The 27,322-nt window shown below is 35.1% G+C and overlaps 1 protein-coding gene across 38 annotated transcripts in view; it reads left to right on the top strand.

Moving 5' to 3' along the window:
• PTPRD (protein tyrosine phosphatase receptor type D) overlaps nt 1-27,322 on the top strand; it is a 2,307,989-nt gene that overhangs the window by 1,412,984 nt on the left and 867,683 nt on the right. For all 38 annotated transcript variants that reach the window (XM_074394799.1, XM_074394802.1, XM_074394800.1 and 35 more), the window contains one exon: nt 12,373-12,432. The gene's annotated coding sequence lies outside the window, so the exon portion shown is untranslated. The remainder of the gene's footprint in view (nt 1-12,372; nt 12,433-27,322) is intronic.

Genomic DNA, 27,322 nt, shown 5'->3' with positions numbered 1-27,322 from the left:
AATCATTCCTTACAAAAGACAGTGTATGCACACAACATTGGTACCTTAGAAATGAGCATCTCCATTAAACTAAAAGGCATATCAGGGCAGAGATATTGTGTTGTTCATTTCTGAATTATTTCAGAGCAAGGAGATTTGTTATTTGCCTAGACTAATGCTTAATAAATATCAAAGGATCAATTAGGTGGATGATGGATGAATTGATGGACGGAACCAAAAATTCATGCTTGATCAAACATGACTATTTTGTATAATTTCTCTCTGTGTCCCAAGAAGTAGGAAGAAACCTTAAAATATTGGTAATAGAAATTACTCATGTTTTGGATCGTGTGATTTTTACAGTGTACTCCCACATACGTATTCTTATGGGCAGATACTTCTCTTATCTTTCACAGGAGATCATTGGAGGTCAGGTATGCTAAGTCCTCACGTAAGTAACAAGTGGCCAAACATGGGCTAGAATCTCAGCCGCCTCCTCTTATGTCCAAAGGACTAACCTCCAAACTGTACAGTCTTTTATCTTTTAATTCTTCAAAATATTTTAGTTAAGAAAAGGAGAGTTTAGGATTCTCAGACTTTTAAAAATATTTTCCAAATATCGGCATTTATGTAGCATTTGTAATTAATCATGATGAAACTATGACCAGCCCACAAGTCTGTTTTCAACACTACATTTTAGTTAATTTTCTTTTCTTACTCTTGACAGCCTGTAGCTCTTTCAGTCCTTAAGCACTATAAATAATTTACAGACCATGTGTACTTTCTAAAATTGTCTTTGTATACACATTTTTTTTCCATTTAAAAATGTTGATGGCTGAGAAACACTGCTAAGGTCTAGCTAACAGCAACAATACCACAGACTCTGTAGGCAGCAAATGCTCCATTCAGTTGAAAGGTTTCCAGTTGTGTGATGAATTAAGGAAAATAAATGCTTTAATGCAGAGTACCAAAATGGCAAAACTTTGTGTTAATATCAGCACACTGAAAAACATACTGAACCAGAAACCAGCATAGTCCTTGCTTGATCCCCAAGAAATGTCTTCCCATTGGCTTACTAGGGATGTGACCAGCTGGCCTGTATTTTGACTAAACTAGATATTCTGTTGACAGTAGACACAGCTCTTACCACCCAATGTTTCATCTTTTAAAGCATCAGTTCTGTATTTCACATACAGAATATTTTGATTTATTTTGCAAATGTGTATTTTCAACTAAATGTTCTTTGTGAATTATTTAAACAACATACTGAAATTGAGATTCCATGTAAGTTACCTTTCTTTATCCAAGATTTATGCTCATGTTTCCTTAGCTTGGAGTGCTAACACTATGTCAGCTTGACAATTTGTTTTAAAAGCTGTATATATAGGTATGCATGTATATATGTATATAGATACATATATGTATGTATCTATGTATATAGATAGCAATACAGTCATGTGCTGAAGAGCAATGTTTCGCCAACAACAGACCAAGTACATGACAGTGGTCCCATGAGATTGTAACAGAGCTGAAGTTTCCTATCACCCAGTGACACCATAGCCATTGTAGCACAACACATTATTCATATGTTTGTTGTGATGCTGGAGTAACAAACCTATATACTGCCAGTTTTATAAAAGCAGAACACATAAAATTAAGTACAGTACATAATTGATAGTGATAATAAATGACTGTGTTACTAGTTTATGTATTTACTATGCTATACTTTTAATTGTTAGAGCATACTCTTTCTACCTATAAACAAAAAGTTAACTGTAAAATAGCCTCAGGCAGGTCCTTCAGAGGTATTCCAGAAGAAGGCATTGTTATCACAGGTGATGACAGCTCTATGCCTGTTATTGCCCCCGAAGAATTCCAGTGGTACAAGATATGGAAGTGGAAGACAATGATATTGATGATCCTGACTCTGTGTAGACCAAGGCTAATAGGTGTGTTCATGTTTTAGTTTTTAACAATTTTCTTTTAAAGTACAAAGATTATTTTAACACAGAAAAGCTCATAAGGATATAAAGAAAGAAAATATTTTTGTATAGCTGTATGTTTGTGTTTTAAGCTGTGATTAGAAAAGAGTCAAAAAGTTTTGAAAAATGTATAAAGTTAAAGTAATCTAAGGTTAATGTATTATTGAGGAAAATAAATGGTTTAAAATAAATTTCGTGTAGTCAAAGTTTATAGGATGTATAAAGTCTAAGACTGCAGTTGTGCACAGTAATGTCCCAGGCCTTCACGTTCACTCAATCAGTACTCACTTACTGACTCACCCAGGGCAGCTTCCATCCTGTAAGTTCCATTCATGGTAAATGCCCTACACAGGTGTACCATTTTTTTACCTTTTGGATCACATTTTACTGCACCTTTTCTATGCTTAGATATGTTTAGATACAAAAATACATACAATTGTGCTACAATGGCCTATAGTATTCAGTACAGTAACATGATGTACAGACTTGTAGCCTAGGAGCAATAGGCTATACCATGTAGCCTAGGTATGTAGTAGGCTACACCATGTAAGTTTGTGTAAGTACACTCTGTGATGTACATACAAAATTGCTTAACGACACATTTCTCAGAATGGATTCCTGTCATCAAGTGATGCATGAGTGTACTTACACTTTTTTCAAGTTTAAAAAACAGGAGGAGATGGTATGTTGTATTTCCGCCCTTAAAATTGACTTCAAATAGCATAATTATCATGTTCACATGCAGCTTTTTCCTCCACATATGATTTTTAATGATCGTATCTGACCTTGAGTCAAGCAATATACATGACCTCAATTCATTACTGCATGTTAGTCGTATTTATCAATCAGTGGATTCTAATTTAGCATAATTTGCTACCAGAAATAAAAACATCAAATATTTAAAATGCAAAAATGCAAACGGGTCACTCATTTTTATTTACTTACATTTAACTGAACGTTTGTATATGGAATTTCATAGTCAGGTCATATGCCTTTAAATAGACAAGCAAAACAGAGGAATGGAACATTGTGTTGACAGGTAAATGTGAATCAATCTAGTTTCATTCAAAGGAAAATAATCAAGCTCTTTTCAAATAATATAAAATGCAAAATGATTGCACGGTGGAGGGGAGGGGACCTTATCAGCTTCTCTTCTCAGAGAAATGATTGCCATTTTCTAACTGGAGGAACATATGCTGCAGCTTATCTCGTGACTTCTCTGCAGTCTCTGATATTTATTAACAGTTGATTTTCTGTAGTTGCCCTTCTTCCCCTTCTTCCCTCCTCCAGTGTAAATTAGTTTTCCCAAATCTACATCTTGCCTTCATTTTCTTATCAGTCACGGAAAAAGGATGATTATTTCATTACTGGTTTTGAAGAGTCTTTCATATTAAGTGGTGCGGCTCTGGTTTCAGGCAGGCATTTAACGGACTCTCTATTTGTTTTATTCTTTGTCTCATCATTTTAATCAAAGCCCTCTGAGACAGAGTCCTTTGTAGTAACAAACAAGAATAAAGGGGAATTATACATTGTTGCTTCCACAGAAAATGCAGTATTCATTAGAAATTTCTGTTGGGATTAAAACCAGTCTGACTTCAAACATGTAAAAACAATTGTAGTCACCTATGAAAAACCTTTCAATCCCTAGGATACCTGTCTTCCGAGTGTTCTATCAGCCTACTACTGAAGCAGGTCCCTTGTTTGGAGCTCCTGCTTCACTGTATTGTCATCAGATAGCTAGTGGAAGATTTTCAGCTCTCAAGTTTATTTTTTTCTATGAGCATTGCACTCCTGCTTTCTCCCAACACTTTGTAATTTTTTCTTACAGCTTTTTTTAAATCTTTGCTATATAAAATTTAACATTAAGTCTCTGATTTACTGAACAGACACTGTCCTAGATTCCTGATATTGAACAACTATGGGAAAAGTGTAGGTGTCATGCTCTCGTTTTTAGATTCAGATGACTCAAAATAGCCTGAAAGTCCCAGTCTCACACTGTCCCTGCACTCCTTTGATCATATTTTGATAAATTTTTCAGAAGCAGTAAGAGAATTGGGTTAGCTCTTTAAGTAAAAGTCAGTTTATACTGGGGCAACATGAATATGGTCTAATAAAAACCCATGTTTCTCCTTAACAGGCAAATCAAGTTTTCTGTTATCTGCAAAAATCAGAGATACAAAATACCCCCAACATTCCAGTATCCTAAATACTGATTACTATTGATAGTGTATGTTTAATTATATCTTATTTACATTTAGGGATGCTTGCTCATACCTATATAAGCTTTATGTAATTAATTGATTCAAGAAACTAAAGTAAACATTTGATTTTTACATGGCTTTTTGTTCATGTAGTGCACCATATTTCAATGCTGCAATAAATAAAGAATTGCTTTCAACTTCATCATCAGGCATCTGTGACATAATGTTTGTCACATTGGGCCAGTATACTTAGATAGGGAAATACTCATACAATGTGTCAGTTATCTATTGCTGCATTACAAATTACCCCAAATATAGCAACTTAAATCAGGCTTTTCTTAGCTCACAGTTTCTGTAGGTCACAAGTGGAGGTAGCTTCATTAGCTGACTACCTCTTGCTCAGGACCTCTCACAAGACTGCAATCAGGGTATCAGCCAGGACTGGGGTCATTTCAAGGACCAAATGAAGGAAGACCCATTGTCAAGTTCAGTAACATGGCTTCTGGTAAGGCTCAGAAGATCTCCTTCCTATCTCATTCAAAGGATTGCTGACAAGCCTTCAGTATTCTCTGTTGTAAGCCAAAGCAATTAACCTTTTGCTACATGGACCCTTCTATAGGGCTACTTATCATGTGACAACTGGCTTTTTCCAGACCAAAGGCTCCAAGACACAGAATGTGACATGGCAGCCAGAACGAAGCCACAGTCTTTTTATAATCTAATCAGCAACTTTCCATCACTTTTGCAGCATTATTTTTGTTAGAGGCAAGCCCCTGGCTCCATCCCACATTCAAGGGGAGGAGGTTACACAAGTATATGAATGCCAGGAGATGAGAATCTTCGGGATCCATTTTCAAAGCTGTATCTGACAGTTCAGCCTCTGGACTGTATGGTTCAGGCTTCTCTCACATGCAGAATAGGCTCACTCCCTTCCAACAGTCCCCAAAGTCTCGTCCCAGTAATTAGCCAGGATGTACTGGGTTATAAGGCAGTAATAACTCTAAAATCTTTTTGCTTACGGTAACATAGTTCTGTTTCTCAATCACACCGCTTACCTCTCATGGGTTGGTGTGATAGTACCTTTTATGCCGCTGTAACAAAATACCTGAGATTGGATAATTTGTAAAGAACAGAAATCTACTCGCTCACAGTTCTGGGGCCTGGGATGTTTAATATCAAGGTGTTAGTGTCTTCATAGGGCCTTTGTGCTGTGTCATCACATTGTGGAATTCAGAAGAGAAGGAGAGAGAAAAGGCGTTCACTCATTGTATTAGTCTGTTTTCACGCTGCTGGCAAAGACATACCTGAGACTGGGAAGAAAGAGCGATTTAATTGGACTTACAGTTCCACATGGCTGGGGAGGCCTCAGAATCATGGCAGGAGGTGAAAGGCACTTCTTACATGGCAGCTACAGGAGAAAATGAGGAAGAAGCAAAAGCAGAAACCCCTGATAAACCCATCAGATCTTGTGAGACTTATTCACTATCACAAGGATAGCATGGAAAAGACTGGCCCCCATGATTCAGTTACCTCCCCCTGGGGCCCTCCCATAACACATGGGAATTCTGAGAGATACAATTGAAGTTGAGATTTGAGTGGGGCCACAGCCAGTCCATATCACTCATCCTTTTATCAAGAGCTCACTCCTGCAGTAATTAACCCACTCCCACAATTACAGCATTAATCTAAAAATGAGAGCAGAGTGACCTAATAACCTCATGACCTAATCACCTCTTAAAGGTCTGACCTTCCCAATACTGTTACAATAGGGATTACGTTTCCAACACATGAACTTTGGAGGACACATTCAAACCGTAGCAATTGGCTACAAATTCTTCTCATGTAGTCCTCACTCAGAAAGTCTCCAACATCACCGGGCCAGGAGAGAGGAAGGGGCAAATTATAACTGGCTATTAAAGGTTTCTATATGGAAGGGACATGTGATACTTCTGCTCAAATTATACAGCCACACTAATTTCAGAGGCACAAGGAGGATCACTTCAACCATGTTCCTGGAAAAATGAGAAATGGAAATATCAATGAACAGCCCCAAAAAGCAACCCAATGGGTAGAATAATATATTTCACTTCCACTTAACTGAGTGCATAGCAACAAAAGCAAGAGCCAGATTTTGAACTGTTTATTCATTTAAAAAAGATTTACCATTTATCACTGAATACTAGGCTTATCCAAAATCCTGAGGACAAAAAACAGAAAAAAAATAAAAGGCAGTTCCTATTTCCTGCTTTTTCATTATAGTGGGCAGAGAGATAAGTATATAGACTACTACAAAATAGAAATCATTATAAAGTGTTAAGACATACTAGAAGCATCTCACATAGATTTAAGGAGAGAAGGGATCACAGAGGACGATTTGGAGTAGCTAACCCCTGATGAGATCTGAAGGAGGTGTAGGAATAGACCAGGTAAGAAAAGCGAATTAATAAAAATTCAATGTTTGTTTTATAAAATGAATTTATGATGAATGTCTTCTGGATTAAAAGGCCTAAATTCTTCTGTATCTGCAGTTAACTACTACATTAGCCGAATCAAATCAGTGAGCAACTGTGCACCTCGACTTCCTCATCTGTGAAATGAGGTTTAATTAGATGTTGTTCAAGACCTCTTTCAACTATAAAATTCTATGATTTTTCCTGACTCTACAGGGTATTTTTTCAAAAGCACTTTCTATATGATAATTATAAAATAATTACCTTATGAAGCAATCACTTACTAAAACAGCTCAGTAAACACCTATGGAAAATTCCCCATACCTGAAAATAGTGGAATTCTATTTTCATCTTTTCTGATACATACCATGTTCAAAATATATTACAAAAAGAATAAGACGTAATTCAGAACAAACTTATATTTTAGGTAGTTCTTCATGGCTAGCTTCTACTCTTGTGGTCCTTGTCATCTTTAATTCATCACCCTAGGAATTTCTGATGATTTTCACGTGTAAAGAGTGTCTTTCCACTTTGTGTGTTGTTTTTATTTGCCTGTGAAAAGACTCCAAGACATCCATGCACACAACACACACACATAATTTATTTTGCACTAAAAGTGTGTGCCCAGGTTGATCTCCAGTCTCATAATTCCACAGAACATCATGTCTTTAGTTAGATCCTGCAGCCCTTCAAGGATTTCCCCCTATTTCTAGGGAAAATCCTTGAAAGTGTCATTAGAATCTTTACTACTCATGGCACAACTTTCATTCTTCTACCAGTCAACTGAATCCGAGGTCATGTGTCTTCCCTTTTCTAGTCCAAGCCTTCATTCCCTCTCTCCTCTTTCAGTAACCTAACTTAGACTTTCAAAGCAAATACTTCTACCAATTATTGGCAAAGATGTTATACAACAGAAAACACTCCTATATTGCAGGAAAGCTATAATTGCTACAACCACTTTGGAAAACAGTTTGGCATTATCTATTGAAATTGAACATATGCATAACCAGATGATCCAGCAATTCCACTCCTCATTATATACAGCATGCATACCAAGAAATATCTACAAGACTGTTTATTGCAGCATTAATTGTAATTGCTTTAAACTGGAAATGGCCCAATATCCATCAGCAATAGAATAGATACATAAAATGTGATACTGTATATTCAGACATTTGACAAATTACAACATGAATGTAACCAACAACTTTAATGTTAAGGGAAGAAGGCCGACACAAAATACATGTGATACTTGATTACATTTGCATAAGGGTCAAGGCAGCGCTAAACCATAGGTCAGAAGTCAAGATAGCATTTCTTTACCTTTGGTGAGGAGGAAAAAGTGGGTTTGGAAGTAGGCATGAAGTCTGTAGTACTAGAAATGTTCTATATCTTGATGTGGGTGGTGTTTCTTTTCCATGTGTTTTGGCATTTCTTTTATATGATTCATTATGTACTTTTCTATAAGCACATTATATATTGATTTTTTAAAATTTAAAATGTCTTTTAACTTATTTGGGAAAAAAACGACTCAGGCTCCCAAGAAGTCCTGCTTGTTCTTTTAATATTGTCACGTGGAAACACACATACCCATGCACACACACACACACACAACACACCACCACCATAGAAACCCTCTATTCTTTAGTCATGAGAGGTACAATTTATTTATCATTTTATATATCATTTGTTGCAATGTGGGTTGCAGTAGTATTTGTTGTTGTTGTTGTTAACACAGCTCCAAATCAATCTATTTCACAAGAAACCTATAAGGGATGTCATTAGAACAAGGTCGAGAGAGAGGGGGAAAGAGAGGGTAGGTGGGAGGGAGGGAGGAAAGACAAGCTATGCCACTTAAGAAGTCTAACATGTTTGCCAAGCAAAGCTTAAAACCACACTCTTTCATTCATCTGTCTTGACTTTCTCTTGTACAAACTGCACATGAAGAAGGGACTTGACAATTTGATAAGACAGGTACCTTTAGGTATTTCAAAGCTTATTTTTTTCCTGGAATTTTGCTTACTTAGTGTTTAAGGTAATGCAGAGGACTATCTTTATACTTGAATCAGAAAATTGGAGTACAGTGACTGACGAGAAGTATGTGCAAACAATTCTAAATGAAAGAGAATGAAAGCTTCCTAATGAAATATCTTTAATATGTAATTTTAAGCTACTTAAAAAGGTCACAGTTACTTGCACTAATGAGAATCTGCTTTAAAATTACATGTTATTTTGATAATCAGAATTTAGGGGAATGCTGTAGAATAGGGTGAGCAGCAGAAAAAAACTTCATAGAAAGTAAACTTTTTTGAATTTAAATAGAGTGAAAATCATTCTGATATAGTATATAAAATAAATTTCAGTGTTTCTGTTGAAATACCTTTTCAGATGTGAAATGTTTTAATTATTAAATTTCATGTAATATAATCATGAGTCATTGAAATTTGGAAATTTCAGTTTATAACAGAAGGGATGCCATGTGCTCACATGTGCATGCACACACACACACACACACACACACAGATGTGTTTGGATACATGTGTGTGTGTGTGTGTGTGAGAGAGACAGGATCTTGTTGTTCAGGCTGGAGTGCAGCAGTTCAGAGCTCAGTGGATCTTCCTGCCTTAGCCTCCTGACTAGCTGGGACTGCAGGTGCATGCCACAATCCCCAGCTAGCTTTCTGTATTTTTTGTAGAGATGGGGTCTCGCTATGCTGCCCAGGATCCATGAACAATACAAATACTATAAATTGTATCTGGTCAGATTGTGCCCCACCATGGACAGATCTTCCCGTGAAAGTTACAGTCTTCAGCTCTTACAGTTTCCTCAAGCATAACAACCAGTCAGAATTTTGGCAGACAACAGGGAAATGAAAGAACCCTTATCTTTATTTCCTTCTTGCCCATTTTATTCTTTACCCCATATTGCTCATGTTCTGTGAACTGGGGTCTGCCTACTTGAGCCAAACCAATTGCTGAAAATCCTTTTTTTTTCTCTTCATGAGAATTTAGCATCTATATTCAGAAAAAAAAAAAAAATGAGATCTCTTAATTTGCAATTTCTGATCACAGTGAAGAAAGCTCAGTTGACCTAGACATTATGCATGGCTTAGAAAGGATTACATATTTTTCTATTTCTCACTAATGTTAAATAGTTTCTGTTGTCTCCTCTACCAGATCAACAGATAACTAGACTGATATTTGTACTTTGAAAAGAAAGAGAGTTGGGTGTTGGCCTGAGAGGAAAATAAAGGTGTCTGAAATGTCTATGAAAACCTGTAAGAAATGTCTTCAACTAGTAAATCCAATGCATGTTTGCCTGATACTAGAGAAATGCTTTATTAATATATATTGACATTAATGTGAGTGAACTACAAATTTAATAAAGCAACCATAAAATCTAGTTTAAAGGTGCCATTCAGCAATCATCTAAATGAGTAATGGAATAGAGCTTGAGGATTTTCTACTCCAGATGAAAAGGCATTTGCATGTCTAGCAGCAAAAGTTTCCTCTTCATTACTCAGAAAGGAAGCCAGGAGATCTGATCAACCCCTTGGCTTAAGTAGGGCTGAAAGTAAAGGAAGGAAATCTCTGAAAGTTAAGTTCTGCTAAGCAAGACTAAATTTAACCAGCAAGTGGACAATAGTAAAGAGAGACAGATGGGTAAGATTTATGAAGAGACCTTTTAGAAGTGGCCCTAAACAGGTGGTTGGTTGCCTAAAAGGAATCAGTGAATAGAGTGTGTTTGACTCTGTGGCTAAGGGAGAGAAGAAGTGTCAGTAATAAATACGTGGAGGTCTGCTGACTGAGATTTGATATTGCTTGTCAGATGTCTCTATTTTTATCCAGACTTCAAAAGCTGTTTCATTGTAATATGTGAAGAGCAGAAGGTCTTGGATTCTGTGATTGGTTATTGTTTTGAAAAGGAAAGAAAGTTACCTTTCATTTTCTCTCCATTGGCATTAAATCCCCGTAGAGGTTCAAAGGACATTCCAAATTACCACAACTGCAGCAAGGAGCATTCAAGCCCATTACTTCTGACTAAGGTAGTGCAATGCTTTCAGCGTCTTACCAAAAACCTGCAAATAGAGGCCTACAAGAACAGTTTTACAAGCATATTTTGATGTGTTCCACTTGCTGTGGGAGATCTCTTAAGCAAAATCAGTTTTTACCTTTAAGTATTTAGCAAAAGATATGTTGGAACCCGTGCTAAATGAAGCCTTATGTGCCCTATTCCCAGAGGAATAACTGTAGTTAGAATAATAGTTCCTATAAAATTTTCACGATACATCTTAACATGTAAGATTCAAGTTATTTTAGAAAACAGAGAGAGAGAGATGGTAAGTGCGTGCTATTTACTGTGTCAGGGGCTCAGCTAAAACCCCAAATAAGACAAAACTAGTTGCCGTATTCACAGGGTACTACAGTTTACAATCTAATGAGGGAAATCTAACAAACCAAACAGGCTAAATGCTATAATAAACACCCACCTTTTTAATGGCTTAAAGAACAGAAATTTAATTCTCATTTACATAAAATGCAGTGCCAATAGATGTTCCTAGTCAGGACCAGGTGATGAATGGTCACCTATATAACACTCTAGTGGGAACAGATCTTATTAGCAGAAGTGAGAGGTAATCCTGAAAGCTGTGGCTGGAGAATCATGTTGTTTTAGTCTTTTGGACCTTTCCTCCTTTAGGTCTTTAAATATTTAACATATTGGTAAGGGAAGCAGAATGAGGATCATGTTCAAGATGTTCTTACGACTGTATTCCACAGTGAAGAATGTAGTCACATCTAACTACAAAATGTAGTCTGGCTATGAAACAGGGAGAAAAGGGAAATGTTTTGGTGAACAGCTAGCCATTTCCTCCGACACAGGGTGACATGATATTGTGTGATAGGGAAGGACTCAGAGCTTGCTGGAGCATCTAGGATATTCATCTAACTGAAATTTAGTAGGGGCAGGATGTCAAAAAGTCTTTCCCCATGAGCTGTCAACCTTGGTAGGAACTGAAGGAGGCGTAGAGTTTAATATGCTAAAAAGAGTAGAGAAAAAAATGTACTAGACAAAATAAAGCAGTTCAGAAAACAATACAAAAAAGAATCATTAAGGTAGACTTCAAATCTTGTACAAATGATTCTGTTGAGAAATTAAGACATTGTACCTTTTTATATGATGTTTCAGAGGTGTGGATCTTGTCAAATTAATTGTGAAATTCTTTCACATAAATGTAATGCCTATAAGATGGAATTTTCCATGCTGATTTGTCCCAGAAGGAGTAGGATAGGCAAGGATTTGCTTTTTGGGCTGCCAAGGTTTAAGTGTTCCCCTTAAAAACTTAGGGGCATTCATTATTTAAAGACCAAAGGATAGATATTCTGAAATGTATTATGTAATTATAGGAAACAACAGACCAAGGTGTTTTGTGGACTTGATGAAACCGCTGTTGTAAGAAGGCAATTTGGCCATTTTATGGTGAACATGTTAGTCTCACTTCACCATTTTAAAGAATAGTCAATATTCACTGCTTTATAGCCTGTGAACAATAGAGATTTTCATGTTGGTGTTTGGCATTTCACTACTTCAATTAAAGATTGTATTTCATAAAATTCATAGCAGTTTCTCATTAACTGGCTTGCTTTTTCTCCTCTCTGTCTCAGTCTCTACTGAAATATGGGGTGACAGCATATATCTCAAAGACAATGTAGGGATTAAAATATTTTTAAAGTAATTGTTACTTTCTATCTTTATAATTAGGTTTTGAACTTCTTGAGGCCAGGGACTGTGTCCGAAAACACCTACTGTGGCTAACACAAGGTGAGTCCACAACCACTTCTTAACCCTTTCCCTTCTTTGGGTCCCAATACCTAATACAGTAACAGATGTATAGTTGGATTCAACAAATATTGGTTAGAATTGTTGTTCTTTACTACAGATGTTTCCTTTACAAATAAAACTATAACGTGTTAATAGCACAACTAGGAAATCTGTCAATGAGACGTTTATTTTTCAGTTCTGAATTATGTGTGATGTTAGGCCTGAATGTAGGGGAACTCTAACAATGGGTTAAAATTCTGAATTGAAGCAGCAGATGCCTATAGATTTAAATGTTGATTGAATTTAGCTGCTGCTGCTATGAAATTATTAGCCCTCGGCAGTGGTCTCGCCTACGTACTTTATTTTGGTTCTTCTGGAAGCTATAAAGCTATTTATTGTTAATGAGGGAATAAAGTAAGAAAACACATTAGTGAGTAGATTAGCAAATTTTTAAAAGTCTAATCTTTGTTAAACAATAACAGGTTATGATTTAATGCATTCAGTTCTCACTATTTTGTGACAAATTTTTGCTATTAAGCTTTGTTTCCTTATGTATCCTTTCTCTAATATAAACATTACATCTATCATAATAATACTTTTTGTTTAAAATCCTCTGCCAAGTACATTTTTTCTCACCCATTGCAGTTTAATAGTATGTTTCTATCCTAAAATGATAATTCTTTGAAATAAACAGTTCCCATGTTCTTTCTCTGAGGTATTTGATCTATTGGCTTGTCATTCAGAGACTATTAGCTAGTAATAAACCTGTCATGAATTATAAGATAAACTTAAATGTTTTTAAATCAGTGTTTATAAATATAAACTTTCTAAATATAGTATATGAGGTTTAAAATTTCCTTAGCATGCTCAAATCTCTTACCTGCTAAATTTTTACATTCTCAGTTTAAAGAAAAGAGTATCCCCATCCATATCTCCTGTTAATCTTATTTTGCGGTTGATGTATTTTGTGACTCTAAGAAAATGGAAATATCTGCATATGGAGAAGGTACACAAATGTCCTTCAGAAATCACAGTACCACTGAAGTCAAATAAGATGATAATTCAACAAACAAATAAAAGATAATGAAGACTGTAGTAAATTTATTTCAGGCCTTCAGCCTCTTTTCATGGTGGTTCATCATTGTTCAATTTTATATATTAAGATTCAGCTCACCTTCCCCAGAATACTTTCTTAGATACCCCGAGTTAAATTGATATCTTCTTCTGAATTCCTCTGTGTCTTTGTTTATGACTCTCTTACAATACTCCTCATTTTGCTTTATGTTTCAGCAATTTGTATAGAATCAGTTTCCATTTTCCAAGCACATTATGTTCCAATGTTCATTTAAAAACCAGTTGTTTGGGAGTCCAAAGTACTTATTTCTGTACAACTAATAATACAAATGATGTTCCTATTTTCTTTTTAGTTCTATTTCTGTCTGATCTAGTGCTAATAGAAATATTTCAAATGTGCCTCCATTAATGACATTTTTTCTTCAAGACAGAACTGTTCTATTATAAGGAGCAAATTTCATAGATTCTAGACTTACATTTGCCTGGATTATCTGTTACTTTTTAGCCATCTGATTTAAAGCAAAATATGCAAATTTGTGCCTGAGATTTCTCATTTGTAAAATAGAGATAATAATCATATTTCTGGTGGCTGTTGTGAAGATTGAATGAGTTCATATGTGAAAGCTGCTTTGGTGAATAGTATTTGACATAGTAGGAAGTATATAAATTTTATTAAAATTTAGAACATCAGGAATCTGCTCACACATAGGCATGTTCAAAAATGAAAACAAGGAACACATTTTACCAGTTCACCTTATGAAAACAGGATCGATGCTTGAATCATAGAACACAGAAAGAACATAACTGCTTACCTAGATAAAAGGTTGTTTTTTTTTTGTCTACCTATATTTTCAAATTGTCCAAAAAATGAAAACAAGATACCATAATCACCTTCAGCTTATTACAAAAATAAAATTAAAGTGAAAATAACAATGGTTACTATCGATATCACTTGTTGAGCCCTTAGTATGTGCCAAGCATAAAGGGAATGGCTTTCTGTGTTATCTTCATATGATTCTGTTACAAAAGAAACTGATGGTCAAGGAGGCAAAGGTCTCTCACAGCTAATGAGTTAGAGCAAGAACTCCAGCCTAAACCTTTCTGAATTTCCAATTCTATGGTATTTTTGCTCTACCAAAAGCAGAGCCAAGTCCAAAAGTGCTATTCAAATTAATATTTACTTATTCCAGTGTATTTTTTATGGCTTTTCCCACTTAATAAATCTACCTGACTCTTTTTAGTTCCATCTTCTCCATATGGTCTACAAAGATATTGTAAGACATGTCAAAAACTTGGGTAAAACTCAGTATACTTTATTTTGGGTATTAGATTTGATTAGTATTTCCTAAATTGTCTTTTCTTCCACTTATTCAAGATCACCAGCTTACTAGCTGCTGTTGTTTTAGGGCATTGCCTAAGAGGAAGAAATTCTTCTTTCCATTTGTAGTACATAAATTTATACATCAGTCCTGAATGTAGGCATCTAACTATAACACAAGATATTTAACTTTTCACTCTTGCCAAAAAAAAAGAGGTTTCTTGTTTAATGTATCCTCTATTCCTTAAATATTTTAACATTTATTTTTGATATGCATATTATATACAAAATGCATGGTACATGTATGTCATTTACTCTTCACAGCAAACCTTTGAGGTCTGTGCTTTATCTCCATGTTAGGATGAGGGACCTGAGAACCAGAGAAATGAAATCTTTTGCCACGTCCCACAAGAATTCAAACCCAGGTGAAACTTTGGAGATCTCATTTATTTCAAGATGGTTTCTGATTGAGAGAATCAAAACCATCTAACTAGATGGCAAAAGAATCAGGTTTCCATTATCCTGCCAGTTCCTCCTTAAGCGTCTGACTGTAAACTTTTTAAAAGGAGGGTGTATGTCTTTTTGTTCATCTTTGTATTTTCCACAATGTCTACACGTTGAAACCATGGACACTTAATCAATGGCTGATTGAGAATATTAGAGGGTATTTAAAATACTGTTGATGTTGAATATACTAGTCTACAGCCAGTGGTTCATAGCATTTTGCCTTGGGGACATTGACCAAGTTTAGTCAATTTGGTTAAGTGAGGTGTCTTTGTCATGTAATCATCAGTGTTACTTTTCATAATTGGATCAAGCTAATGCTAGCCAGAAACTGTTAAATTGTCTGAATTTAGAAATATGTAGGATCAACCTAATAATGCTGTGGGTTCTATAGCCAAATGCTTTGCTTATTTTGGCAAGGGTAATTTAATTTGTTATAAATAACATTTGATTAAATGCTATGCAGTATCATGTTTTAATATAAGAACCACTGCCAATGCTTATAAATGTTTTCAAGTAAGTAGGAGTAGGCTGGAATTGTATTAAATCTTGAATTTCATCAATTAAGAATATCAGAAATACTAAGGTGTCTTTAGGTGATTTTAAGAATTGTTTGTAAAGTTCTGAGTAGTACTAGTTTTGAGACATAAACCAGGTCTTCTAGCTAAGGCATACCATTAAGTGAGCCTGTTTGTAGTGACTTTTAGTAAAGAAGTAATTAGCATTGCACATGGCAGGAACATATTCAGGTCTCTAATAGAGATCTTTGATTACAGTATTAATTTGACAATCCCAGGTAAAGAACAAGTTAATCTAATTAAGGGAAGGTTAATTGTGTATACACACCGTATGGCCAGAAGAAGAAAGCTCAGCGGGGTGTTCCCAGAGCATTTCTGCTTGAGAGAGTCACATTTGTTCATTCGAGGATAGTAGACAACTTTTACACTATATGTACAGCATTTAAAAGAAGGACTTATTGAAATGATTTACTAGCAATTCAGTGTAGAAACAATAATACGTGTAATCTAATGACTTGTGTGGAGGTTGACTAAATGCTTTTCTGCTCTAAAAGCCCATAATTATAATGATTCTTCATAGGGAGTAGACTTAAAGTTTGTCAATATGTCTACATTTATATGGTCAGAGAATATTAGAACTAAAATAGCCTCTAAAGACCCCAGGCCCTGATTTTTACATGACAAATTTAAACCCAGAGATGGCAAATGACCTGCCTAAGATAATAAAAGGTATTTGGTAGTATACCCATGATTTAAATAATTTTTATTCTGTGTTTAAAAGCACATCACCCTTTGAAAGAAAGAAGGAAAGAAGGAAGGAGGAAGGGAGGAAAAAAGAGAGAGAAAGAAAAAGATGGAAGGAAAGGGAAAGGGAAAAGGGAAAAGGGAAAAAGGAAAAGGGAAGGGAAGGGAAAGGGAGACCAGAGAGGGAGACGAAAGAAAAGAGAAAGGCAGGCAGGCAACTTAAGGCAGATAGACTAAGGGAGGTCACGGTTCACTCTCTTTGTAGGTTACTTCCCTGTAACACACAGTCAGCCAGACCCTGATTACAACTAAACATAAACCTCACTTTCATTATTGAGTAGCTCTAATTGGAACAAAGGTCTTGCTTATACTGACACAAAATCTACCTGCCTTTTTTCTCCTTAGTCTTCTGTTTTCTATGCAAAATATCATTCCTACTATGAGATGAGTTTTAGATATTTCATCATCTGCTATCTCTTTCCTGGCACATCAATGAGATAATTCACGTTTCAAATTGATGCCTACAGTTGAGCACCATGTAACCAATAGTGTTTGGATACCACTATAATTATGTGAATCTCATCAGGCTATACTATACTTTTGGCTTTTAAAATTAACTCTGTCTTTTATGTTTTAAGATGCCCTTAGAACACAATGAAAGTACAAAGCCATTGTTGCATGGACTGCTATAAATAGGGGCCTCTTAAGCTGTTTTTTAAATTGATTTAGTCATATCTGCCATTTTCAAGTCAAGATGAATAGGATTAAGCATTAACCATTTGTTTATCATAGTTATTTTTTTGCTCGCCATAATTATTTTTGAAAGATCATTCAGTTTGGATTGCTTAAATTGCTCAAGCTTCAGACATAATTATTTTTTAAGTAAGTTTAATTTTAGTTCATAATGACAAAAAAACTTAAGATGATTATGCCATACAGATGTTTTTAATATATTTTCTAATTACGTAATATATTAATGAATATAAAGTATAAATCATTCACGATACTTTTGGTCAGTACTCATCAGTTCACTTCTAAAAATAGAAGCTAAAAAACAATTAGGGCAGTTATATGGTCAGGCCTTTGTGTCCCCACCCAAATCCCATCTTGAATTGTAATCCCCATAACCTCCATGTGTCAAGGGAGAGACCAGATGGAGGTAACTGAATCGTGGGAGCAGTTTCCCCATGCTGTTCTCTTTTGAGAGTGAGTTCTCATGAGATCTGATGGTGTTATAAGTGGCTGTTTCCCCTTCCTGCTGCCTTGTGAAGAAAGAACCTTGCTTCCCCTTCACCTTCCACCATGATGGTAAGTTTCCTGAGACCTCCCCAGCCATGCTAAACTGTAAGTCAATTAAACCTCTTTTATTTATAAATTACCCCATCTCAGGCAGTTTTTTTTTGTAGCAGTATGAAAATGAAATAACATAGGTGGGGGATATATAGATCAAAAAAACTACTAAGATAGATAGATACTCATAGGACATATTTTAACCATCTAACCATCTAGAATTGAATTCCATTGATGTCTTCATCTGTTTTGTGCTATTATAACACAATACCACAGCCTGGGTAATTTATAAAGAACAGAAGTTTATTTGATTCATGGTTCTTGAGACTGGGAAATCTAAGATCATGGCACTAGCATCTGGCAAGTGCCTTATGCCATGTCAGAAGGGTGGAAGGTGGAAATGATTTTAGGAGACAGGAAGAGGACATGGGGACAGAACATATTCTTCCATCGGGAACCCATGTCCATGATAATTAACCCACTTCTACTGTAACAGCATGAGTTCATTCATGAGGGCAGAGGCCTCATGGCTTACTCACCTCTTAAAGGCCCCACTTCCCAACACCATTATATTAGCAATTAGGTTTCAACATGTGTTTTAATGGAGACATTCAAATCATAACAATTCACATGGGTCTATTTTTAAATGTCTCTCATCGTAGTTTAGTAATCAAGTTGGAAATTATCTAATAAATAGAGAAAAAGGAAGAAAAGCCCCTATGTAAAGAAGATTAGGAGAAACTGAATGTTTTTTAAGCCTGCATAGAGCTATAGATGGAGGATGACTCCTTACTCCTCCTGAGAGTGATCTTAATGGTTAAATCATCAATGATTATGTTCATGAAAAGTTGGATTCCCCTTTCTAGAAATAAATGACTGAATAAATAAGCTGAATAATTTTAATTACATTCAATTATCAGTGGCAGGGTGTAGAACCAGAAGCGTTAGACCGTCAAGCTGACAACCTTCTTAAATATGAAGCCCTTAAGTTTATCTGCCTCATGCTCTTCAGCTGTTTTTCTGCTTACAAGTTATAGAAAGATAAAGGATGAAATATCAGAGTAGCAATGTTAGGTTGCTGAAATTATTAAATTTTGGTGCTTGGTAGCTGCACATTTGTTATTCTGAGGGACGGACTTGCAGTCTCAGCTGAAGATTACCTAGAAGCTGAGCTCGAGAATGATATATAAAAGACTTTGTGCTGTTTCTTTTCTCAGGGCTACAGATTTGGGGCATTAAGTTATATCCATTGTATATGGCCCTGCATTTATAATATGAGTTTTTGCTAGTCATTGACCAACTTTCCAAATACTCAATGGTGTGAGGATGGGGATACATAGCATGAGCTGTGCTCAACATGTGGAGAGGTACTTGGGCCAGTAGAAATATGGAATAATATAATAGGGTCACATGAAGAAAATTCTTCCTCAAAACAAAATAGTGAGAATATTTTTGAGTTCTAAGTTTATAAGAGTTGTTTAAACAATTTGACAGACATGCCTTGTATGATCTTATATAATTTATTAACAACATTTTAGCAGTTAATTGTTCTTGTGATGAACAGGGGAATTTTAAAGACAACATTTTACAAAAATCTCGTCTTAGTCCATTTTCGCTGCTATAAGAAAATACCTTAGACTGTGTGGCCTGTAAATAACAATTTACTTTTATAGTTCTGGAGGCTGAAAAGTCTGAGACAAAAGTGCTGGCACATTTGGTGTCTAGTAAGGGCTCATTTCCTTATTCACAGATGGGATCTTCCGGCTGTGTCCTTGTATAGGAGAAAGCGTGAATCAGTTTTCTGGGGACTCTTTATAAGGATACTAATGCCATTCCTGAGGGCTTCATCCCATGACCTCATCACCTTTCAGTGGTACCACTTTATAATTCCATCACATTGGTGATCAGGTTTCAAATTATTAATCTGGGGTGAGACATAAGCATTCAGTCCAAAGTAAATCTCATGGTCTTAAAAAAAAATCATTAGCACGTTAAATGGTTCCAAACTTATAAAAATTACTTCTAAGTCTGATCCTAGATTTTTCTAGGCAGAATCATATTTTTAAATCACATTTTGAGATATTAGAAATCATCTATATTGAATGAGATGATGAAATATCCTTTGTTGGAAACAGTTGTTTACAATTTATTTAAGAGAGAGAACATCATATTACACAATTTAAAACCATAGTAGTGCTAAGATAGGATTTATGAATATATAATATCTTCTCCTCAATCACAAGGATTATACTCCTGAAAACTCTTAAGGCAGATAAATGCACACATTCAGAAAACATAACCTATAAGGTTATATTTGAGCCAATAAGAATATGTATAAATAATTTACCTTGATTAAAATAAAAGTATCTAAGCATAGTAAAGGAAATCATAGTTGTGATGATTTGTATCTCTTAAATGGGCAATTGTGGGTATGTTTAAAGTCCTGTTTTTCATTCATCTTTTTATTGAATATTTATTAATCAGTCACTATTTGAGATGATGGAGATATAAAGATAAAAAAAAAAGATACCTGAACTCAAGGAGTTCATAATCTGTTACATGGAGACAAGAAGAAAGCAAATAAGTATTCTATATAACTATTACAACTATCTTTTTTCTGTTGGTAATGTTTTATTTGGGGGGGGCACTGTGTGGTAGGTGTTATATTTGTTTTATAGTTCAAACTACTTTTTCATGTGATATCCTTGTCATAGTATTTTTTTAAAGATTCTAAACTCCCTCATTATAAAAGAGGTTTAATTACCTAGAAAATATATGTCTGTGGAATCTCTCATTCTCCGAGGCACTTTTTAAGGTGAAATTGTGCATAGGCTAACATAAGAGAATGCAGGTAGAGAAAAGTGGGCCAGACACTGCAGATTTTGGGATACAGTGTTGAACAAGAACACACTGGAATAGGGAAGGCCAATGGTAAAGAGAAACATGCAAAGTATAGGGTATATTAGATAGCAATGAGCAGACGTGAGATTTAAAATAGAGTCATGCTTTGTCTAACAATGTTTAGGTCAACCATGGACTGTTTGTACAACAGTGCTCCTGTAAGAGCATAATGGCATATTTTTACTGTACCTTTTCTATGTTTAGATACACACATCCATAGTATTACAATGGTGTACAGTACTCAACACAGCAGCATGATATACAGGTTTGTAGCCTAGGAGTAAAAGGCTATATCATATAGCCTAGGTGTGCAGAAGGCTGTGACATATAGCTACACGGGTAGGCTATGATTTTAGTAAGTTTTTGTGAGGATACTCTATGATGTTTGCACAATGATGTAATCGCCTAATAACACATTTACCAGAATGTATCCCCGGTATTAAGCAACTCATGACTCTACTTAACAACCAGCACAAATGGATACCAATGCATCAGAGCAGACACCCAGCTACACAGAATGGAAGTTCATTTTACCTGCTGAATACCAGACTTGAAATCAGCACTATTAGGAAAAAATTAAGCAGGGAAATAAAATTAAAGTATTGGATAAGGAGAATATTGAAATTTTGAATTAAGTGGGTGACCTTTGAGTAAAACTCTGAAGAATGAAAAGGAGTGAGTCATGTAGATATTAGGGAGAAAACATTCTAGATAAGAAAAGAGCAGGTGCAAAGGCCCTAAGGAGAAAGCTTACCTAAAGCGAGGAGCAGAAAGAAGTCCCACGTGTCCAGAGTGAAAGTCTGAGGAGAGTCAGGAGAAGAAGATGACTGAGAAATAAGTGAAGCCCCTGTTAGCTTCTGTTAAGAATTTTGGCTTTAGTTCTTTGTGAGATGATCTCTTGTTGAATATTTTGAACAGATGATCTTTCACTGAATATTTTGGACATGATCAAATCTGTATTTTAAGAGAATCACTTAGGCTTCTGAGTTAGAACAAATAAATGGGGCAAATCAGTGGCAGGTGTAGGCTACTGGAATAATGCAGGTAAGCAGTGGATCAGGTGATGGCTTTGGGAGTGTGAGAAATGCTTAAATTCCAGAAAGGCCAGAGAGGCATTGCTTTGAAGGTAGAGCTACCTGGATTTGCAGATCACCTAGATGGGAGGTATAGAGGAGAGGGGTCAAGAATGACACAGACTAGAAGAACCAAGTGCTATCTATACGCCAAACCTTTTGTCAGTGCCTAGGGAACATATAGAAGAATAAAAAGACACAGCACATTTATCATGACTAAGCCAATGAAATGAATAATTATAGGAGAGTCCAACTATTTCCAAACTGTGGGAAATCCAGAGCTTCAGATAAGGGTATTTAATCCATTCCAAATGGCCAAGGGATCACTTCTCCGGAAAAGAAAGTGACTAAAGGTTAATCAGATTTATTCAAGTAAGGAGAGGAGATGAAGAACAGATAAAAATGGCTATATTTATATATGCTGGGATCCCAAACATTTTGCTTTACTATTATCTCATTGTTGACTTTATTACTATGTTTCTTTAGGAAAAGTACATTGGCAGGAAATTGATTCAAAGGCTATATTCTTATACAGTCCCTTTTCAACAAATATTCATTTCAACAAAGCACTCATTTTGTGTTAGGGTCTCTGTGCTGAATGGAGAGGAATTTACTAGGATGAATTATATTTTTATCCTTTCCAAAAAAAGCTAAGATTATAATTAGCTCACTTAGAGAATATTTAGTTTACTAAGATATACAGCAATTTATTCAAATCACAGGTACACCATTTGTAATATCATTTATGCTGTGAGTTACCTGAATTACTAACTACTCAACAGATTACGCTAAAGACATGCTTCTTGTTTTGGTCATCCATCTGTAATATCCTTAGCATCTATCATAAACAGCATAGTTTATAATAATATTTGTTAAATGATGATTATGTCTTTCCAAATTTTAACTTTATTTTTGCTGCAGATCATTGAGACAGTTATGAAGAATTAATATAACTTTATATTTTGTGGAGATTTATTCTAGGAACTTTCATTGCAGAATCCATGCCAAGAGGCTCTTACATCACTGCTTCTCTTAAGAGTAGTTCTTTTTCTCATCAATATGTCTACATGGAGTTTCTCTTCTCTTATAGAAAATACTCCCACAAAATTCTAATTCCTATCAATGTATTTGACCTTGTGACTGCTTTCCACATATTCACAATTGTTCCCCAAAACTTTCCATTTACGACAATCATCTAGACATTTGATGTCAATGCTTTCAAATTTAAGACCCCCTTGAATCACTGCCTTCATTTTTTCGTGTTCTTTCTCTTTACTTGAAGAAGAAAAGCTCTTTTTTTTCTATTTCCCTGTGAAACCAAGTATAGTTTTGTCCATATTGAAAAGAAAGACCAATAATGATTATAAATGTAATCTTATTATATTTATTTATGTAATATAATCTTATAATCAGAGATACTCCATCCCATACCAGTTTTCTCTTCACATTTTACAGGGAAAAGGAATTGATCTGGCAACAAACAAACTCAGAGTTATGGATCTGTGAAAGTTATTAATCTCTCAATGCCCCATTTAGCTTTTCCCATTCCACAAGAATCAATGATAAGCACACCCAACCCTTTTATGTTCTTCCTTAAAGCAGAGAGTTAACAAGAAACTAGCCCCTCTTGTTTTGACTTTCAATTTGTAATGTTTATATTATTCTGAGAACATGGTATTGCTACACTGGCACCACAGTGTGGCAGGTGTTTCTTAAGCTTTCCTGGACAGCTGAGCCTGTGATGTAGAAGAGCCCGTAACCCACGTTAAATTTCACTTCGTCTGAAAGCACCACAGTCACCACACTGGCATCTGGACTTAATTACACAGATCTTAAGGCTGGTTCATTATCATTCTGAACCATCTTGTTTCCCTCCTACTCTCATTCTCATTGTTTTAAGACTCTTTTGGAAGTCTGGGGTTAAGAAATGATGAATTCTTGACTGACTCTCTTCCTACTTGTTTCTCTAGGTTGGACTGATCAATAAGCACATATTCATTTATATTTAGTGCATTCCTTTTTGTCAAATCATCTTTTCAAAGCTTTCTGTTTTCTGAGCATCCACTTAACCACAGTAGAGAAACAGTGAAACTGCTTGTTGCCTTCCATTGAATATTAGGCTCTGGCCTCAGGCCAAGCTGCCTGGGCCAGCACTAATATAATTCACAACTGGAAGAAGACAATCCATTAATCAATACTATAATTTGGAGCTGACCAAGGTAGTAACACTGGCAGCTATTAGACTCAACTGACTAACACCATTTAGGATTAATGAGGTAGCAAAAGCAAGAAGACCAAAGATTCATTTAAGGACTTTTTCCCTAAAATCAAACCACCCAATCTATTTTTTTTTTTTCCTATTCAGTGATGCCACAGTAAAATCTAACATAAGAAAAAATTTGAAGGACAAAGAACGTTACCCATCACAGTGACTTTGAATAAGAACTCTAATGAATATTTTAGGTATGGGTTTCAAAAAAATAATTCAGCTTAGTGTTAGATTCTTCTGAGAAATCTAAACACAGTTATCTAAAATTGCTTCTCTGGTGTTATTTTGGCATCCTTTGATCCAATTTTATAATCACAGATTGGGATATTTATTGTTTGGATAAATCACCACCTCAAGTTTAAAAAAAAGTTTAAATAATTTTCAGAAAATGTTTATGGTCTTAGTGTTGTTTACAACAATAAAATAAACACAAATGAAAAAACACAAAGGATCTGTAGTGCTTGCAAAATAACAAAAAAAATCAGCTCCTTCTAATCCCTTATGGCAGAGCCATCAAATCTTGCAGCTCCAGGACAGGACAGGACTTTTCCTAAAGCTGTTGGTGGCATATTTATAATGAAACATCATTAAGCTCACCAGGAAGTTAGTGACTTTGTTGTTGCTGCTATTGATGTTGTTTTAGTTTTCTTTGGATTGGGCATAGCTGTGCTCTGAGTTCTCAGACTACAGATGCCTCTTTAGAATGTGTTTAACCTGAAATTTCCAAAATCAGCCCAGGGGTATTAAACATGGTAGTAAATCTTTGTTTTTCAACCAGAAAGCAAAGTACAAAAGAATCTCTTTTAACTTTGGCAGAAACAGTAAAAAGGAATAACAAAGCTGCCCGTGTATATCTATAGGAGTGTGATTTGACCAGGGACATAATAAAGTCTATGTAAAGAGACTTTCTTTATAACCAGAACCTACCTCATTCTTTCATTAGAAAATTTAGTATGTGATTTTTCTCACTTTAATCTCCTAACTTTAGCATGACAAGCTGAAGAGAAGTAATTGGAATATAATCCTGGGATTTACCTTTTCTTTCCCAATACTTGCCATCTATTCATTATCAAAAGGTCTTTGAAAATGTAAAAGTCCTCTTAGCATTGAATTAGAAACACTGAGTATAGGAACTTCAGTATGGGATAGAATTGGTTAGGAGTCAAACAGATTTTTGTAGTGTGACCTTTATATATATTACCTGTGGTGGGTTTTGAATTATACAAAGTAAAATAAATCTTTAGAAATACCATGGAAGTTTTTGATGAGAAAAGTTAAAGCAAAAAAAGAGGCTCTATAAGATTTGCTAAGCAAACAGTATATTAGATAAGATGGGAATGTTCAATTAGGAGGCTAATACAATTTTATGCAAATTGGCTTCCACTGATAAAAATTTATGTACGCACTTTGTAGCACCCAGTGGTTATTTCTATGACAGAAGCATATATTGTAGGTAAAATTTTATGAAATGAAAAGCGTATATCCAAGTTATTTTTATTATACAGAGACAGGACAGCATTAATTTTCATTCAACTTTACTACAAAAATCAACAAATATTAATAAATATTTTTTAATCTAAAAAAATAGTACTTAATGCTTTAAATAGATAAATAATTTAAGGTCTTATTCAACTTTACCCTGTAACAAATAGACTGGCTTTCTTCCTCTCAGTAAATAAAGAATAAAGTTGAAAATTGAATTATTATTATTTTTGTTTGCTGGCTTTTTTTTTTTTTTTTCGTTAAAAACATTAACTGGTGCTTCTAAAGCTCACGAAGTTAGAAAACAAATATGTGGCGGTGTCTCAAAACAAAAGAATGAAATAAGTCAGTGCAAAAAGATTGTTTTTTAAAATATAAGTTTGGTTGTTTCCTTGTTTGATTTCTTTATATTCAACTGTATTTTAAACAAAATACGCTTTGAGAAAACTTGTAAAATGTATATAATACCATGGGATATTTTAATGTTATTTTTATGCTATTGTATTTCAAAAAGAATTTAGGGTCACTTTGAAGATGCATGCAATATACTAAAATAAAATAAAATTGCTAAAAATATATGGAAAAGGCAATAAAAATGAAGCAAGTTTACAAAGGCAAGATTAAAAAATGGATAAATGTTAAAAAAGTAAATTGAAGGTGGGTGACATACTATGCAATGGCATTTTGAAGAGGATTTTATGTCAATCTAAGCTGTCTAGAAGAAGGGTAAGTAACCTTTTACTGTATAGGGCCATATCAAAAATACTTCACACCATTGGCCTATATAAACCCTTTGACAACTCATGAATTCTGCCATTTTAGCAAGAAAAGAACTATATACAAAACATAAATGAATAGACGTAGCTGGGTTACAATAAAACTTTATTTAAAAAACAGGCAGTGGGCCAGATTTAGCCCATGGGTGGTAGTTTGCCCGACCTTCTTCAGAATAAAGCAAATGTGGAAAAAATATCAGTTATCTGATTTTAAGATAAAAATCTACTCCACAGAAGTACTCCACAGAAAGATAGCTGTTTCTTGGCATGTGAAAGAGAGCTTTCTAAGGATGATCAGACAGTGGGCATTGTCAGTTGCATTGTCTCTCCAATAAATAAAATAGCAGGTTTCATGCAGTGGCTGTAAAATGAGTTAAAAATTCAGGATAAAATTTAATTTCTCTTTTTTGTAGACGAAAAAATTGATGATTCTCCTTAATTATTTATTGAGATGGAGTTTTGCTCTCGTTGTCCAGGCTGGAGTGCAATGGCATGATCTTGGCTCATCACAATCTCTGCCTCCCTGGCTCAAGCAATTTTTCTGTCTCAGCCTCCCAAATAACTGGGATTACAGACATGTGCCACCATGCCCAGCTAATTTTTTATTTTTAGTAGAAATGGGGTTTCTCCATGTTGGTCAGGCTGATCTCGAACTCCTGACCTCAAGTGATCTACCCGCCTCGGCCTCCCAAATTGCTAGGATTATAAATGTGAGCCACGGTGCCTGGTCCTCCTTATTTTTTAATGAGATATTATAGCAATACTATTTTATATTTTGAAATCATTTTTCTTCCAAAGTTGGCTGTGCTTCTTCTTTTTTCTTGTTATTAAATAGAAAAATGACACACACACACACACACACCTGCACACCCACATAGCATGTGAAGCAATACAACATCTTGCATTGCATTTAAAAAAACATTAAGCAAATCAGTTTTAAG

This window comes from Saimiri boliviensis, chromosome 2, assembly GCF_048565385.1.
Source record: "Saimiri boliviensis isolate mSaiBol1 chromosome 2, mSaiBol1.pri, whole genome shotgun sequence".
Taxonomy (NCBI): Eukaryota; Metazoa; Chordata; class Mammalia; order Primates; family Cebidae; genus Saimiri; species Saimiri boliviensis.
The sequence above is the reverse complement of the archived record's forward strand: the minus strand, read 5'-3'. Positions and strand labels throughout refer to the sequence as shown.